A 19,217-nucleotide genomic window follows, 5' to 3' on the forward strand; every position below is an offset into this window, starting at 1 on the left:
GGATATAGCGCTCAATCTCACGACCCCAAGATCATGACTTGAGCTAAAGATCAAGAACCAGATGCTTGACTGACTGAGCCAACCAAGCACTGCAGGAGAAATTTATTTTAAAAAGAAAAAATGTTAGTAACTAAGTGAGATCAAGTCAGTGTAGAAGACATTTATGTCGTAGAAACTGGAGGCAGCCAGATCAAATCAATCACTCATTTAACAACATGTATTGTGTAGCTTCTCTGCACCAGGCGCTATGCTAGGTATGCCAAGAATCCAAAGGTAGATGAGACAGATGGTCACATCTCTCACAGAATGTACCTTCTAATCATGAGAATAGAAAATAAAAAATAAGAAGGCTTCTGATGTTTGTAAGTCCTCAGAAGAAAATATCCAGTCCTTCTTTCCCATTTCAAGAGGCTGCCCTTGTGAGAAATTGGATCTTTCAGGGACTTAGAAGAGTGATAATGTGAACCCAAACTTGCTGCTAAAATAGGCAAATTGACAGACTTGGAATTTGTTGGGGGTAAGGAGAATGAGATTTTAAAACTTTGAGTATAAATGTGACAGATGTAATTTAAACTTTCTCCTGGGACAGATGACAGGCATTGTTCATGAAGATGCTGAATATCAACAGTTAACTAGTGAAAACTATCATGAGTGCTCTTTTAGCCAAGTTCCACTTAAGTGACTAATAGGAGGAATCAGTGCTTTTGATTTCCTTGGTGAAGATGTGACTGGTAGTTCAAACCCACGTCTATCCTTGCCAGCCCATCTCTTCTTTCCCAAGAGCTGAATTTCATGTGCTCTGAGACTCAGAATTATTCCTGAAGAAGTTTCACTTGTTATTTGAATTATACAATTTACTTTTATATTACAGTAACAGTGGAGTCTGAAGAGAGGTCTGGAGAGAGAGAAGTATTAAAATGAAATTTAATTTAAATGGAATGATGTTTGAAAAGACTCATTGATGACAAATTAGTTAATGGGAAAAGATTGAGAAAGATTAAAAAATCTACAGTATTTTGCTCATGATTGTTTTTAAGTTCTCACCCACTACAAGGAAAGAAAAATTGGAAGTGAAAAATAAGATCTTACGGGTGTGGTTTAGGTAAAAAAAAAAAAAGTAACTTTGGAACCTTTCCAATAAACTCATAGTGAGGAAAGGGCCAAGACCTTCCACCAGTTCGGTGAATACATTTACATTTATTTACGTTAAAATACAACATTTACAACAGAAACATATCCTTTCTTCCCCCAACATTTCTCTTTAGCCCATTAATTAACAATTCTGCTTGTGTTGCATACAATTTTCACTGTATTGTTGTGTGTGAAGTACAATGGAGGCTCATGATCCCTCCATTCAAAGAATTTAGGAGTGTAGTCCTAACATTATTAGGTAACTTACCTGTCTTCCAATAATTCCTTAACCTGAGCCAAATCTCCTTTCTGTCATTTGCACAGTGAGTGGAAGCAAAGAAAATATTTCCACTTTTTAGCAGCACCTTTCTTTTGAGAATATTGAAGCTCTTTAAGGGATGAATTTCTCATTAAGCAATCATGCTCATATGGCCCTAGAGAGGTGAACAGAGATATTTCTTATCCTTTCACTGAGGATGTTAGACCCATGCAAAGTAGGTAACAGATGTCTCCGTGCCATCTCTCAGAAGCATTATATTTCTGCTAAGCTCCCTGCCACATTGTGTCCTCTTCTCTATTCTTAGAAATTCCCAGTATTCACAGTCCCAGAGAACTATGAGAGCATTGAAAGAGCACTTGTCTGTGGGCCAGGACACGTGGGCTCAGACCCTGGCTATGCCACTAATTTGTGGGATCTTGGACACTTTAGTCAGCTTTTCTTTGCCTTAGCTCCCGCATCTCTAAAATGAGATTGACAGGATTTATCAAACCAAACAACCAGATTGGGGGAAAATAATGTTTGTCAAAACAAATATGGATTCCATCGCTGTGGATAAGGAAATATTCCCGTTTCAAAATATTGGCTCTCATTTTGTTATAGTGTTTTTGATCATGTGTTAATATATAGGTTCTGGTTTGCACATTCTTTATTGAGACCAGAATAGAAGTCCTTCCTTATATGTTTTCCCAATCTTGCCTACCTATACACCTTTACCATCTTCCATTGATGGACTCAGACTCTTCGTAAGAAATGTAAGGAAAGAGACAGACTATGGTCAGGATAATAATCTATTGTGCTCTGAGCTCCCAGATACCAGTAAGTGGATGCCATTTTCTAATGGTTTTGATGTTACATTGTATCTCTTCACTCATTCACAGAAGCATTGCTGGTAATGGTTTAAAAAAAAGAAAAAAAAAAAGAAAAAAATTTCTGGCAAGGGGATGGCTCAAGTAAATGATGGTATTTCTGTGCGATGGAAGGCCATTAGTGTAAAGATGTGTGGATGAATATTTTTGGCATAGAAAGATACTCACAATTAAGTGAGTAGGCAACTCAAATGAGTAATGTACAACACAATCCCATCTTGTTTTTTAAAAAGTTATATGAATAAAAATATTTGGAATGATATTCAGTGGCTATCTTTGGGGTGGTGGGATTACAGAAATAAATTTTCCTTCTTTATTATCTGCATTTTCTAATTTTCTATGATGGATATATGTTGCTATTGGCAAAAGAAAAAATTGATTTAAATCAAATAATATCCTATTGATGCCAAATATACCTATGGGAATGAAGAACAACATTTTGAAAAACCTAAATGCCGACTCTGAATAATGAATTAAAGATGAAAAATTGTTCAAAAATAGGAAGGTTGAAGATTATTTTTTAAAAGGATGGAATCATTTAATGACAATTGTTTAAAATAGACCAAGTATCAATCGCAGATCTTTTCTTCTTACCCAAATTCTACCTTAAACTGGTTTTCTTTTTTAAGATTTTATTTTATTTAATCATGAGTGACACACACGGGGGGGCGGGGTGCAGAGGGAGAAGCAGGCCCCATGCAGAGAGCCAGACGTGGGACTCGATCCCAGGTCTCCAGGATCACACCCTGAGCTGAAGGCGGCGCTAAACCGCTGGGCCACCCGGGCTGCCTTTAAACTGTTCTTAAAATGGACTCACCTTATGGTAAATAAACATAATATTTAAAAATATCTAAATTAATCAATCATTCATAGTGACACAATGTAATTTTTTCCTTTTCTAACAAAATATCACTTTAAAAAAAATCACTTTTTGCGTCTCGATGGAGGAGCGAGAAACGGAAGAGGTGGGGGGGAGGCGGTGGGGGGGAGGCGGTGGGGAGACGCAGCAGGAAAAGTACAGCCACCATCAGCGCCGCTTTCCTGCCACCGCGTATCAGGGTAAAAAGCTGCCTTTGCCGTTGGTGCAGTTGCCGTCGTCGCCTCCTACTTCTTTTGGCCCCGGGGAAGGACATGTCCGGGGTGGGGAGCGGGAGTTCCTTTACGTGGCGGTGATTAAACGAGGGAGGGACAGAGAGAAGGTGATCTCGAAGAAGAAAGGGGGAGGCCAAAGAATAAAACAAGGGTTTCCCCCACTAAAATGAAAAAAATAAAAAAAATAGAAAAAAAATAAAATAAAAAATAAAAAAAATCACTTTTTAAAACATGGAAATGTCTTTATCTTTCTTATCATATTAAAAAGTGTAAGTTACCAAATGCTTCCTATCTGCCTATGTGTCAGATACTTGAAATGTTAAATTGATTGGGTAATTTATTTAATCATAGCTGCCTTAAGAGATAAGTATTACTGTGTCCATTTTATAGTTGCTGAAAACTAAAACCCAAAAAGTTAAGTTTATTACCCTACCATAAGTAGCAGAACCACAGGCCTTAAAAAAATATTTATTGAATCCACTTTGCTAGCCATTGTGTACTGTGTGCTGGGAATACACCAATGAATGAGACCTATACCTCAAAGATATATTTATATTCTAGTTGGATAACATGGACCAAATAATTATAAATGTAATGAATCTTACAGTAGGAAAAATACAGCATGTAGAGGAAGAGTTAATCTGGTCTGCAACATCTGTCCCATATATAATACATTTAAACTAAGATATGAAGCATGAATAGGAGTTAATGAGACAAAGAGAGGACATGGAAGAGTATCCGTGGTAGAGGGAACAGTATATGCTAAGTCACTGAGATGACATTTTACTGCAACAATTTGGCATAACCAATCATTCACAACTCTGGCTTAAAATAATAAGCATTTACTTCTTTCGCGTGGGTCTTATATAACTATGAGCAATATAACTATGAATCAGCCGCAATTTCACTGCGCTTGGCTGAACTCCAGAATTCAGGTCTCCCTCACGTGTTGCTCCCCTTCTTTTGACCAATAGTTTTCTGGAACATTATTTTTTCATAGTACATAGTACATGGCAGAAGCACACACAAGCTGATTTAAGACCTCCTGTCATGTTCAGGGAACATTTCATTGGCTAAAGCAAGCTCTATGGCCATGCCCAAAATAAATGAGATGGGATAAATATTTTACCCCACAGCGGATGGTACTTCAGAGCTATATAACACTGACTATGCATGAATAATTTAATATAGGAAAGATGCGAAAAATTGTGAACGATGATTTAATCAACCACACCCAGATTTTTCAGGAGCCCATTGCCAGTATGGCAAAAATATAATGAATAAGCTGGAAAATGATACTATGGTTGCTCTTGTCATTGGCTGTGCTTGGGAACTTCTTGTAAATATTTTTTCTAGAGAGAGAGGAGGAGGAGGGGGAGAAGAGATTACATAAGCATATTTAAGCTTACTCCAGAAGATAATGACTTAATTCAACTTCTACCTGAACTTTATTTTCTAAGAGTCGACTGACACTGAAGGCTAAATGGTTACCCCACAGAGCTAATACAGTGTTGATTGAATTAAATGTTCCTCCTCTGTTATGTACCAAGTATTGGGTCTCTGTGTGACAGTGCCACATTCAGAAGCTGTGCCTCAGAGGCAATGAAACCAGTGTTTGAGCCTCTGAGCAAATGGCATTAAATCTGATTGCTACTCATGCTCCTGGAATGGAGGTCAGCTATTTTATACACAGTGAATAAGACAAACCAGTCATAAAACGTGAGGAAACATCTAATTTAAACACTTTATCCCATGAAACACAATCTTCTATTTGGTTAGATCGTTTTGATAATGTTACAAGAATAGTTCAGTTTATTTTTACCCATTGCTGTACAGATACATTCACTTGCTTTACAAGTGCTTAGGTCTAATGCCTGAATGAACAGGTGTGGGGACATGAGTTGGCCAGATATAAACTCATACAGTTCATGTGTTTAACAAGCATAGGAATTTTTTTTAAAAATTATAAAGATTATTTTTATTTATTTATTCATGAGAGACCCAGAGAGAGAGGCAGAGACACAGGCAGAGGGAGAAGTAGGCCCCCTGTGGGGAGTCCAATTCAAGACTCAATCCCAGGACTCCGGGATCACAACCTTTGCCAAAAACAGAGGCTCAGCCGTTGAGCCACCCAGGCGTCCCTACAAGCATAGGCATTTTTTAAACAGAGAATTCATTGAACACAGACTGTCACTACATTATTAGCTCTAGTGGTATATTTTGCCATGGAAAACTGTATTAGTTTCAGTTGAGGTGATTTTATTTTTCCTCCTGCCGATGAGAAGAGACTAAGCAGAAATCACTGCCTTGATGATGATCCTGTACTGGGGCAAAAATTTTCCCTTGGTTTGTTAAAAGCTCAATTTTAGAATCTTGAGGATTTAAAATAGAATCTCTTATTCTGACAATCCTCATTTCCCATAAAACAAAATTTTCATTAGCTAGTTCACAGTAAATTTTGCTATAAAGTAGGTGCTATTTCAAGGAAAATCAGTGATTCTAACAAATATGATGGATTTGGAGCAACTCATTTTGCTCATAGTTATATAAGCCTTCCGCTTGGCTACATTTTGCATTTCACTACTAGTTTGCAAAGCAGTGTTTAAGAAAGACAGCTACAGTTTTCTGGTTTCCTCTTCTTATATATTTAATTCTTCATCTTTGATCCCTTTTCATCCTTATGTATATTTTCTTACTGTTTCAGCCTGGCATCCCTTCCCTTCAAAAGGCAGCATAACATGCACATTCCATACCAGCAGCATTGAGAAATGACATTCTCTCACACATTCTCTAAGTAGAAATGCAAGGAATGGGAAGAAAAATACCCTGATTGTCAGGAACAAATGCAGTCCCTTGTTACTTCCTGATGGTTAGTTTTATAAAGGGGCTGTGGGAATCATCTGCTTGTGTGTCTGCTGAGATGTCATTCCATGCATTTAAGAAGCATTGATTTCCACAGGCGAATCATGGGGCTTGATTACAGAGAGCTGGTAGAGCAGACTCAGGCTTAATTCATGAGTCCTGTTCACAGGTCTGTCATTTTTGTACAATTAAGAGACTGATTCACTTAGTTCTTCCTGCCGAAAATGAAAATAGCCTTATTATTTTTATGACAGCTTTTCAGTGTTTAAATGAATCTAACCAAGTGAAAGTTGTAGCTTCATTGCAGTAGTAAAAATCAACTTGATGAGTACTCTCTCATTCCGCACTGTTTCATTGAACTGACTTATTTACCTAAGCTGGCCAAATTAACTGACCGCTTTGCCGTTGTAAGGACCCAAATTCTTTTTTTAGACTGATGATCGTATAAAATGGGTATAGAGGGTACATATGATCTCTATTTTTATGAAATAATAAAGTGTTAGAGTCGGTAGAGTTAGTAGATGTGTTTCTAGTTAATGATGAACACTTCTTTTCTCAAGTTTAGCAGCTTTGCCTTTTAGTCTGTGTGTTCCCAATCCTTTATTAGAAATTTCATTTTAGCTTATATATGATACAGATTATAAGACACTTTAAAATCCTTTCTGGATTGAGACCCAATGTAAACCTATAGGCAGATAATATAAAAGATTGATTAAATAATGGACTTATTTGCCATCATATACACTCAAATTCCTAATAGAATTACAGTCCTAATTGGGACATATGGCTCTTAAACCTTGAAGAAGTTTAAAACTTTCAATAATCAGCTGGTACAGCTTTCTTTAAAAATGATAGTATTATATCAGATAATCTTTTTCAAGATGGTAAAAGATTTAAGTAAAAATTCACTTTGTGTGGGGTGACTGGGTGGCTCAGTCAGTTAAGCATCTGACTCTTGGTTTTGGCTCAGGGCATGATCTCAGGGTCCTGGGATTGAGCCCTGTTGGGGCAGAGGATGGGGGTGGGAGCCAGGCTCCTAGCTCAGCAGGGAGTCTTCCTGAAGATTTCTTTCCCTTCCCCTCTGCCCCTTCCCTTTCTCTCTCTCTCTCTTAAATAAATAAAGAAATCTTTAAAAAAATTCACTTCATGGGGCAGCCTGGGTGGCTCAGCAGTTTAGCGCTGCCTTCAGCCCAGGGCGTGATGCTGGACACCCGGGATCCAGTCCCACCTCGGGCTCCCTGCATGGAGCCTGCTTCTCCCTCTGCCTGTGTCTCTGCCTCTCTCTGTCTCTCATGAATAAATAAAATCTTTAAAAAAAATTTCACTTTGTGTATGACTGAATTAAATCATTTTAAGTCTTCTAGTTATGTGATTCCCCCCAAACCCAACAATAGAGTCTTATCTGTAAAAGGGGCCAACAATTGTTCTTCCTACCACCTTGGTGTGCAACAGGCATGGATGCCGTTGAAACCTGTAAAGAACCATGCATGCGATTTTAAAAGAAAATGTAGACATATTCTACATTTAATAACAGTTAGCTGTTAATTGTTTTACACATTGAAGTTTCCAGCTAAAACAAGAGGAGGAGGAAAAAGGAAAAGGAGATCTAAAGATTGGACTAACACATTTAATCAACAAACAAAAACAAAAGACCAGCAAGGATGGTGACTACTTGATCAGTCTTAAAAAATTATTAGTCTTTATCTTTAAAATTATTAGTCTTTATCAACTTTAGCAAAGCCATCTAGAAATGTAATAGATAATAAATCACACCCAAAAAGAAAGAAAGAAAGAAAGAAAGAAAACAGAAGAAAAGAGAACACAATTCTTACACTGTAAAGTCTGTAGGAAATAACCCCAAAAGACTTGTCTGGGGCAACTGAAAACTCAGTTACACATTTGAAAAGAAGAGCAGAATAAATGGAAAGATTTGCCATGTCTTTGATGTGTCAATATATTTGATTCCCTTAAAATTAACCTATAAATTCAATGTCAGAATTATGGCCAGGTTTTTTTAAGGACTTCAATGTACTTATTCTAATCTTTTACAAGGAAATAAAAGTTCATGATGCCTGAGTCCATCTTGAAAAGGAAGAGCAAAAAGAAGGGACTCACTCTCCCACTGTGAACTGGTGCAAGAACAGCCAAATAAATCTATGGAAAAGAAGAGAAAATCAGAAATGAACCCTATTCTACATGGGAACCTGCTATAGAATAAACATGGCACCATAAAACAACAGAGAAAAGATGAATCACCTAAAACACTTATTGGTAGTGGGGAAATAGTTCATTGTATGAATTAAAAATAGATTGGTGCACTATCTCAAGCATATACAAAGGAGAAATCCAGTGTGAAAGTAAAATTATAAAGCTAATAGAAGGTACTAGAAATATTAAAGATTCTCAAAATGCAAACCATAAGTAGAAAATGAAATAGATTTGACTGCACTTTATTTTTTGACTACATTAAAATTTTTTTAAAAGATTTTATTTATTTATGAGAGACAGAGAGAGAGAGAGAGAGAGAGAGAGGCAGAGACACAGGCAGAGGGAGAAGCAGGCTCCATGCAGGGAACCGGACATGAGACTCGATCCCGGGACTCCAGGATCACGCCCTGGCTGAAGGCAGGCGCTAAACCGCTGAGCCACCCAGGGATCCCTACATTTTAAAAATAAAGAATATCTGGGGCACTTGCCTGGCTCAGTTGGTAGAACATGTGATTCTTGATCTCGGGGTTGGGACTTCAAGCTGCAAATGGAGTGTAGAGATTACTTAAAAAATTAAAACTTTAAGAAAGTTTTATAAAATTAAAAATATCTGTTAAAGGACAGACACAGTAAGCAAAGTTAGTAAAAAAAGGTGACAGAATGAGAAAAGATTTATAATACCTAAAATTTACAAGAGATAAATATCTAGAATATACCAAGACGCCTCAGTATGTCCCAATTTTTCAGTGAGGATAATAATAATAGAAAGTAAAGTGCTGAGCCCAGATCCTGGCATATACAGTTAATGCTATTTGCTATTAGTGGTTTATCTGTTCTTATCCTCTTGACAAAGCACATTTTGTGTTAAGCTGTGATATATGGATCCTGAATTTCCAGTTTCCACATAGTTTTATATTGCCAGCTTATGGAATTACAGAGAAATGAATGTGCAAATATCTAGCTAGTCTCAATATCCATAAATCCTGTTTGAAAGGTATCCCGGGATAAGCCAATTTTAAACAAAAAGCAGGGAAAATGTTAGTGGCAGTTCCCATGACACGGAGGTGAGTAAAATGCTGTGTACACCACTGTAGCTGTGAAGCCACATGCCAAGGACCCCTGCCAGGTGATGTAGCAAGAAGAATATGCTTCATGGCTTGAAGTGTGAATCTTGTGACTGTCATATTCCATCCTGTGTGAGGCTGGGGCATGAGAGTGCTGTGTCCAGAGGATGAGGAGACTAGATGAAGTAGCTCCCCACTCCTTAGCTCTGTCCAGGGGTCACTTAATGACTGATGGGTGGGAGAGCAAGTGGGCCAGCTCTTTCCTGCTGAATTTCCTGGGCCTTCCATACCCAGGGGGCAGGTTGGCTACAAAGAAATGGCTTTGCTCACAGCCAACCTGCTCTCTGAAAGCAGAGCTTTGTCTTTTTCTGCTTTATGACCTCAGCTTCGGAGAAGGCTTTGGCTCCCCAAGTGTGGCCTGAAAACATGGATGATGACGCACAGGGCAGAAAACAGTATGCTGCACTTGGTGGCAGTGACCTGAGCTGGATCCACTGCTTGAGTTTCGGGCGGGGATGGATAAAGCAAGTCAGCCAGGGCCATCCTACTGTTAGGGAAGGAAAGGAAATGAATGACAACTCTGTGCCAGGCACTGTCACACACATCTTTTCCTCTAATTCCCTGTAAACCTGTGAAATGAACCTTCAGGGAAGGATAATTGCCCAGAGTTACCCCACTTGTAAGTGACATGCTGAGATTTGAACCCTAGGTCTGCTTGACTCCAAGACCCACTGGCGATTGTTTTGTTTTCTTTTTCACTTCCCCACACTCTATATCTGCAGACTCAAAGTGGATGTGGGGGTGGGATGGATCTATGGCTTAGAGGACTCCAAGTAAGCCCCATGTGTGTCTGATCTTGGCAGGCAGTTCAGTTAAGTGATGGAAAGTTAGTTACGTTTCCCAGAGCTGCATCTGAACTTGTGCCCCTGTGGTCAGCTGATTTTAGGTATGGCTTTGATTCCTTAGCAGAAACTGGGTTCCTGTGAAATAATGACATCCTTGAAGTGTTGTGCTTGGTCATTCAGAGAAGCCCACAATTCCAGGGGATACATTACACACTATGGATGGATTCTCCTTCCAGGAAGGAAATCAGGCAAGGCCTCCAAGACAGAAAGAGCTTGCTCTCAACTGGAATTTCATTTCCCTGTGCTTCTGGGATCTGACAAGTGCTTTAAAGAACTGGCTTCACGAGCTGCTAACAGAGACATTTCTTGTCCACACATCTGCAAGTGACTTTTTGTGTGTGTGCTTGAGAGATCACAGGTATTTTTGTACCAGTGCTACTAGAGATCAGTAGGATTGCCATTGCTACCTGTTCTTGCTCCTGTCTCTATTGACCAATGACAATAACTAATAATGATAACATTCATGATAGTGATCATCACAAACATTCACGTGTATTTGCTTTGTGCCAGGCAATGTAATAAGCTCATTTTATTTTCACAACAACTCTCTGAAGTATGTATTATTTAGGATTGTCTTAACTGCAAATAACAGAAATCCAGCCTCAATGGCTTAACCAAATGAGGGACTCATTTTTCTCATGGAATAAGAAGTCTAGCAGCAAGTACTTCAGGGTGGGTATGGGGACCTCATGATGCCATCAAGAACCCAGGGTCCTTCTTTGGGGACTTTCTTCCTCATGTTTACAACATGGCAATTCTCCTTTGTGCATCAAAACCAATTTTGGGGCAGAAAGAAGGGAGAAAGGCAAAAGCTAATGGCAAAAACTAAAAGGGTGAATGCAAGCTGAATATGCCTCCTCCAACAAGCTTTCTCAGAAACTTCAGCTGGTGCCTCTAGGGGCACCTCGTTGTCCAGAACTGATTTGCACACCCACCTCTAGCAGTGAGGGAGTCTTGTAACCCAAGAATGTGTAAGTGAGTGCCACAGGAAGGAAGGAAAGAGGCATGGCCAATGGTTAGGTATAGCAGTGCCTCACTCATGTAGTTCATATTTGTTGAAAATATAGACAAGGACAATTAAATCAAAGAAATTAAGTGTTTGTCAGAGGGAGTGACAGGGCCCAGAACTAAATCCAGGTATGCCTGACTCTGAAACCACATTTCTAAAAGCTCTGCTAGAATTTATTCCTGATATTGAGGGGAGGGTGTTTGGGCTAAAGAATAAAGGACTTTTGGGGGCTCTCTATGGAACAGTAAGGAAGGTTGATTGTTAGCTTCTTGAGAATAGTGCAAAGAGCAACATATGAAAAATATAGAAAGGTACAAGGTAAGGAAATGATTTACAATAATTAGTAATTGTTATGTGGGCTATACAGCAAACTCTATTACCAGAAACATTTGTGTAGAGATTAGGTCACCCATAAGAGGACATCCCTGAACTAATTGGTAGTTTGGGTCCATCTTAAGTTCAAAGTCCTAGCTATAGCAATCAGACAAGAAAAAGAAATAAAGAACATCCAAATTGGTAAGGAAGAAGTAAAAACATTCACTATTTGCAGATGACATTATACTATATATAGAAAACCCTAAAGACTCCACCAAAAAACTACTAGAATTGATAAATGAATTCAGTAAAGTCATAGGCTACCAAACCAAGAAACAGACTCTTAACTATAGAGAACAAACTGATGGTTACCAGAGGGGGGGTGGGTTGGGGAATGAGTGAAATAGGTGATGGGGGTTAAGGAGTACACTTGTGAGGAGCACTGGGTGTTGTATGTTAAGTATTGAATCTCTAAATTATAGAACTGAAACTAATATTACACTGTTAACTAAATTGAATTTAAATAAAAACTTACAAAAGATAAACTCCATAGTTGTAGTAATCAAAACATTATGGTACTGGCACAAAAACAGACACACAGATCAATAGAACAGAATAGAGAGCCCAGGAATAAGCCAGCAATTATATGGTCAGTTAATCTTTGATAAAGCAGGAAAGAATATCCAATGGAAAAAAGACAATCTCTTCAACAAATGGCATTGGAAAAACTTGACATCTACCTGCAAAAAAATGAAACTGAACCATTTTCTTACACCATACACAAAAATAAACTCAAAATGGATTAAAGGCCTAAATGTGGGATCTTAAACCATAAGAATCCTAGAAGAGAGCCCCAGTACTAATGTCTCTGACATCAGCCATAGCAGCATTTTTCTAGATATGTCTCCTGAGGCAAGGGAAACAAAAGCAAAAATTAACTACTGGGACTACATCAAAACAAAAACTTCTTCACAGCAAAGGAAACTATCAAAACAAAACTAAAGAACAACTTATAGAATGGGAGAAGATATTTGTAAATGATATATCCCATAAAGGCTTAGTATCCAAAATATATAAAGAATGGATACAACTCAACACCAAAACCCCAAATAATCCAACTAAAAATGGGCAGAAGACACAAACAGACATTTCTCCAAAGAAGACATTCAGATGGCAACAGACTCATAGAGAGATGCTCAATATCACTCATCACAGGGAAATGCAAATCAAAACCACAATGAGATATCACCTCACGCCTATCAGAATGGCTAAAATAAAAAACACAAGGAATTGTTGGCAAGGATTTGGAGAAACAGAAACCCTTGTCCACTGTTTTTAGCATATGTGAGCACAACCCTTATGCACTGTTGGTGGGGTTACAAACCGGTGCAGCCACTGTGAAAAATAGTATGGAGGTTCCTCAAAAAAATTAAAATAGAATTGTTGTAAGATCTAGAAATTCCACTACTGGTATTTACCCAAAGAATAAAAAAAACACTAATTTGAAGGGATCACGCACCCCAGTGTTTTTTGCAGCATTATTTACAATAGCCGAATTATAGAAGCAACCCAAATGTCCATCAATAGATGAATGGAAAAGGAAGATGTTTTATATATGTGTGTATACACACACACAGTAGAACATTACTCAGCTATAAAAAAGAAAATCTTGCCATTTGCAACAAAATGGATCTAGAGGTTATAAACTGCTAAGTGAAAAAAAATCAGTCAGAGAAAGACAAATACCATACGATTTCATTCATATGTGGAATTTAGGAAACAAAACAGAGAAAAAAAGACAAATTAAAAAACAGGCTCTTAATTACAGAGAACAAATTGATAGTTACAGGATAGGTAGGTGGGGCGATGTGTGAAACAGGTGAAGTGGATTAAGAGTACACTTATGATGAGCACTGAGTAATGTACAGAATCTTTGAATCACTATATTATATCCCTGAGAGTAATATAACACCATGTTATTCACACTAGAATTAAAGTTTAAAAAAAATTCTAGGTCCAAAAAATGAAAGTGTCTGAGATAAAATAATCCTGATTAGAGGAAGTATCTAAAGGCTTTTAGATTGAGTGTAGAAGCTTCCTGGTTTGTCAGAGCTAGAATGATGACACAATTAATTTATGGTCCAAACCAGGGCATTTTTTAGAATGAAAGGGTTATTTATTAGTATCTTGTTAGGCCAGGGCTATTGCAGAGTGACTGGAATCTGTGGCTACCCTCAGCATAGGCTTCTGGTGAATAAAAGAACAAGGTGTCTTGGACCTCATGGGCAGTGGCAGCTGGGGGATAGTCAAAAAGGATGAACGCCCCCAAGCCAGATCCCTCCACTCCCATAGGCTGGACCTGTTGGGAAAGGGGTTGTGGCTTTTCTTCGAAGGGACTCTTCTTCATCTGTAATGGACTTTGGTAATAGGTGTTAAAATTCAATGGACAGGGACAATGAGTGATTAGTGAAAACATATTTGACATAGACCCTTGTTCCCTGAATCTCCTCTAGCATAACTCCTTTTTTAAGAGACCCTGAGCTTGGGTAATGCTATGTTCCTTACTGAGTCATGAACCTGGCCTGTTCTAGATGGAGAAGGAAACTGGATTTCACATATCCTGAAACTCTTCCCAGCATTTAAAAACTGCTATTCTGGCTTGCTCAGTGACCTTAGGCAAGTCACAACCTCTCCCTATGCTTTGGCTTTTCCTTTAGTGGAAATAAAATGGAAATAATAGTTACACAAGAGGAAAAAAATGATTCAAGGTCTTCCAACGAAAGATACCACATGGAACCGAGAGATACTATTTTTATGACAGTTATTAGCTGAGCTGCTTCTTGTCTCATCCCCTCTCATTAGGCTACAGGGCACAGAATAAACACAGGTTTGGCCAGTGACTGGTATTTGATGATGTTGGCACCAGAGATGAAGGAAGGAATTTCTCTCTGGCTTGTGTTTCACTATTAACCTCCTCATGCCTGGGTCTCAGTGTCTACTGGTATAGAAACTGGAGACTGGCAGGAATCTTAGCTAGTGGTTTCATAGCAGAAGCAGCCTATTCAGGAAAACCTTAAATAATGACACTATTAAAATATTGTCTTTATTTCTTCCTTAATTCCTTTAATCAAGAAACATTGATTGAATGGCTCTGTGTACCAGGTTCTATTTGCCAAGCCTATAGCAAGATGCATGACAAACATTAAACTTTCTGATGTTTAATGAATCAAGGAATTTGTCAGAGATGTAAGGTTTGGAGAGCTGGCCCTCCAGCTACAATCTCGCATCTCCTTTTATCTATCCTGACACTTAGGAAACATTTCTAAATGGAAAACTGCTCTTGTTACCCATTTCTTGAAGATCAAGACCAAACTTCTTAATATGGCGTAGAAGAACCCTCAGGGTCTGATCCCTTCTGTCTCATGTCTCACTGAGCCCCTTTGAGTTCTCCTGAGTTTCCAGCCCTTGAGACTTTCCTATAGGCCCCTGACATATATTAAAGATTTCAGGTTTTCTGGGTCTGTGGTCTCTGTTGCAATGACTTGGTGCTACTGTTGTAATGTGAAAGCAACCACAGACAAAATGTAAATGACCAGGCATGGCTGTGTTCATATAAAACTTTATTTACAAAACAGATGGTGCGCTAGAACTGATCCATGGGCTGTAGTTTGTTGATCTCTGCTTTAAGCCTTTGCTCATCTATGCTTGTTCACTTACCTACTTTAAAGACCTCTTCTTCCCTCATTCATCTGGCCATCATTCATTTAATTGTCCCCTTAAGCCTGGGTAGAACTTTTTCTACTATCCTGGGTAGAACTGGTAACTCACAACAATGTACTCTGTATTTGTTGATCTGTTTTTTTCTCCTGTATCCGGATTTATTGAAACTTTATTCCTTCATTCATGCATTTGTTCATTCATTCCATAATATTTAATGACTGTCCTCTATGGGACAGAGTGAGCTTTTTAGTTTTTGTACAGCGCCTAGCCGAAAGCCTGGCATGTAAAACATACCTAACACATGCTTGTTGAATAAAAAGAGATAGAATGCAATATTAAGAAGTCCATTGCCAAAGGTATATTTGTGTCTTTGGTGTAGGGTAAAGTGGGGCAATCGTGTTTACTGATTTTGAAACCACTCCATTGTGTGGAAGCATTTGATTAGCTGTTGTGGCTTTTCTTTAAGTTTTCTGTAGCCTGGTCTGGAATAGCGTGGTGGCTCCACTTGTCTATCCTGGTCTCCTTTCCTAAGTCCCTGGGGTCCTGCTTTCTGGTGACACCGTATGGCAGGATGAAGAGTAGCAGCACCAGATTCCAAACTCCCATGTGGACAGGCGACCAGCTCAGGTGAATTGGAAGTTTTACTAACAAAGTGTCAGCAGTGTACAGTGGGTCTCTTACTTTTATTTCTATTTTTATACAGAAGATCAGTTTTTGTCATTGCTTTCTGAGAGAGCAGGGCTATCTGGATAAGGAGCTTAAAAGGTTCACAGCATGACGATATTGAAATTGCTTTCTTGCAGAGTTTTTAAAAGTTATTTATTTAATTTTTTTAAAAAGATTTATTTATTTATTCACAAGACACACACAGAGAGAGGCGGAGACATAGGCAGAGGGAGAAGCAGGCTCCCTGCAGGGAGCCCGATGTGGGATTCGATCCCAGCACCCTAGGACCACGACCAAAGCCAAAGGCAGACACTCAACCACTGAGCCACCCAGGTGCCCCTTCCTTGGAGAGTTAAAATCTTTTTTTTTTTTTTTTTTCCATTCATAATCTCTGGCTCCTTGAGACTGAGTCTGAGGTAAATGTAAAAATGAAGCTGATTGGTTACTCATATTACAGAAATCATTTCATGGATCCATGGAGCCCCAAGACATTTGAAGTAAGGCTTTTAAACCATTTTTAAAAATTTACAACCTGTTCTAAATGTAAGCAGAACATATATTGAATTGGCTGTCACCAAAAGAAATGAAATGACTTCATTTGATTTTGACCTGGTCAGATGCAGATTTTCAGTAGTCACCAGGAAGGTTCTGTATTTGTGGTCAGGGACAGAGAAAAGACAATGGTCACAGCTTGTTACAAAACAAACACAAAACCTCCACATGGTTTCTCATGTTACAAGAGCAAATAGTAAAGGAGCCCCAGCTGGGGATTGTAGCACAGACTGTGGGTTGGGTAAACACTAAAGAAACTGGAGAATGTTCTGGGTCTCTTTTAAATATAAGAAGCCAGTGAAGGAAGTGGCAGCTGAAAGGAATACAGGACGGTTGTTCACCATCTTACCCCACAGGTAATAGAAAATTAAATAAATCAAAGTTCCATGGTGACAGAGTCCTTTTCATGGATGCATCTATAATCAGCCTGACTTGACATTTAAGACTGATTACTTTTGTGAAGAGACCATGGTGAAAAGACGTGATGTGCCTATGTTTCAGAGGAGGAAGGGAAGAGGCAAGGTCATAAACAAATGTTTGGTTACAAAAGAAAAATAAAGCATTTAGTGTTGCTAAATGACCAGGGCCACAAAGGGTAGTAAACATAGGAAAAGCAAACTGGGGAATGTGTGGTATTAGTGAGCTAACCCCATTGCAACACTCACGCAATTTTGGTGGTAAGGAACTTTTGGCAAGTTCCTCATTTAGTAAGTTGTTGTCACAGTGTATTTTGAATAGAGTCACAAGAATGTGTGTGTGTGTGTGTGTGTGTGTGTGTGCACATGCCTGCTTAGGTGAGTAAGAGTAGTGGGTAAATGAGTTTCATAAAAAACTATACTGCTTGCCTGAGCTCTTAAAGTTTAAAATAAAATACTGTCTTCACTCTCATTTCTGGCACGGACAAATATCTTACTTTTGTCAATTCCCATCAAAAGTCATGTGTCATGTGTCATTATTTGACAATGTCTAGCAGAATTGAAATCTATGTATCCTTGGACTCTACAATTGTACATTAAGACATTGGTTCATAGTTCTGTTCATACATGTGTGCACAAATATTTTTGTGGGAGCAAAAAATTTGGAAATCACTTACTTGTCTATCAGTAGGGGGCTGGATAAATTTTGGGACATCCATCCATACAATGAAATATAGTTCAGCTGTTCAAAGAGGTAAATCTAATTGTATGGATTTACCATAAACTCTGAATTATCTTTAGTTTCACTGAGGAACAGAGAAAGATGTACAAGAAAAGGGGCTGTGCATTTAGGCATATAGGCTTTTACATACATAGAATATTTCTGGAAGATACCCAAGAGGGGTTCCTGGGTCGCTCAGTGGTTGAGCGTCTGCCTTTGGCTCAGGGTGTGATCCCAGGGTCCTGGGACCCAGTTCCACATTGGGCTCTTTGTGAGGAGCCTGCTTCTCCCTCTGCCTCTGTCTGCCTCTCTCTCTGTGTCTCCCATGAATAAATAAAATCTTTAAAAAAAAAAAAAAGGATACCAAAAAATTTAATAGTGATGCCTCTATGGAAAACACAGGGCTTCAAAGGTGGATGAAAATTTACTTTCTATCTCCAAACTGTTTTGCACTATGAAATTTTTATTGGCCACGTACACAAATCATTTTTCAAAGAAGAATTTGAATGGAAATGCCTTTTTTTTTTTTTTTTTTACTGTATAAGATTTTGCTGCTGGGGGAATCAGTGCCCGATGAAATAGATTAAAATCTATGATCTGATTCACAGACTAAAAATGGCTTAAAACACTACAGAAGAAGGTATCTTTCAATTAAGTGTATATTTGGGAAGAGTATTTCAGTAACTAATGAAGAATAAGGAACACTGGTCTGGGCTGCTATTTTTATGCTGACAGTTTGGAATCCTAGAGAGAGCTGTGTAGGAAGCCCAGAGCCTCTCCCCAGGAAGTCAGGGAAAGGCCTTCCATTGAAGGGTTACCCTGACTTACAGCCCGCAAAACATTAGTTAAAGCCTCCTAACTTCTCATTAGCTGTCAATTTCCATCCTCTCAAAGAGACACCATTCCATTTCTTTGCCTGTGGGTAAATGAAGAATGCTTGGAAGGATAAACACCCACTGGTTTCTTTACATTAACTAATACCTGGCTCACTCCCAGGAGCTGATAAACTCAGTGGCCTTTAGAAGCCAGTAATGTGACAGCAACCTAGCGACTTCCCTCTGAAGTTGGGCTCCTGTGCAGAAAAGTGGTAAGGACAGAGGAGTGGCCAGCACACATTTTTCTGTGAGTCCTGCTGCTGAATCAACACTTGGTGCTTTGGGGGAGGTTTCTGACACTACGTTCTTCATTTAACCTTTAATAGCCTGTGTTATCCCTTGTAATGTTAGGTTTATTGTTAATTAGCACTTCGTCTATGTCTTCTCTCTTCTCAAACAGGCCCAAGCTCCTTAAGTGCTAGACTGCTGTCCTCATTCATTCATTTGTCCATTAATGGAGCAAATACTTAATGGGTAGCTAGCATGTGTGTATGCTTTGCTAAGGCCCAGGGGACGCAAGGAGACATGAGACCTC

Source organism: Nyctereutes procyonoides, unplaced genomic scaffold (assembly GCF_905146905.1).
Source record: "Nyctereutes procyonoides isolate TBG_1078 unplaced genomic scaffold, NYPRO_anot_genome, whole genome shotgun sequence".
Lineage (NCBI taxonomy): Eukaryota > Metazoa > Chordata > Mammalia > Carnivora > Canidae > Nyctereutes > Nyctereutes procyonoides.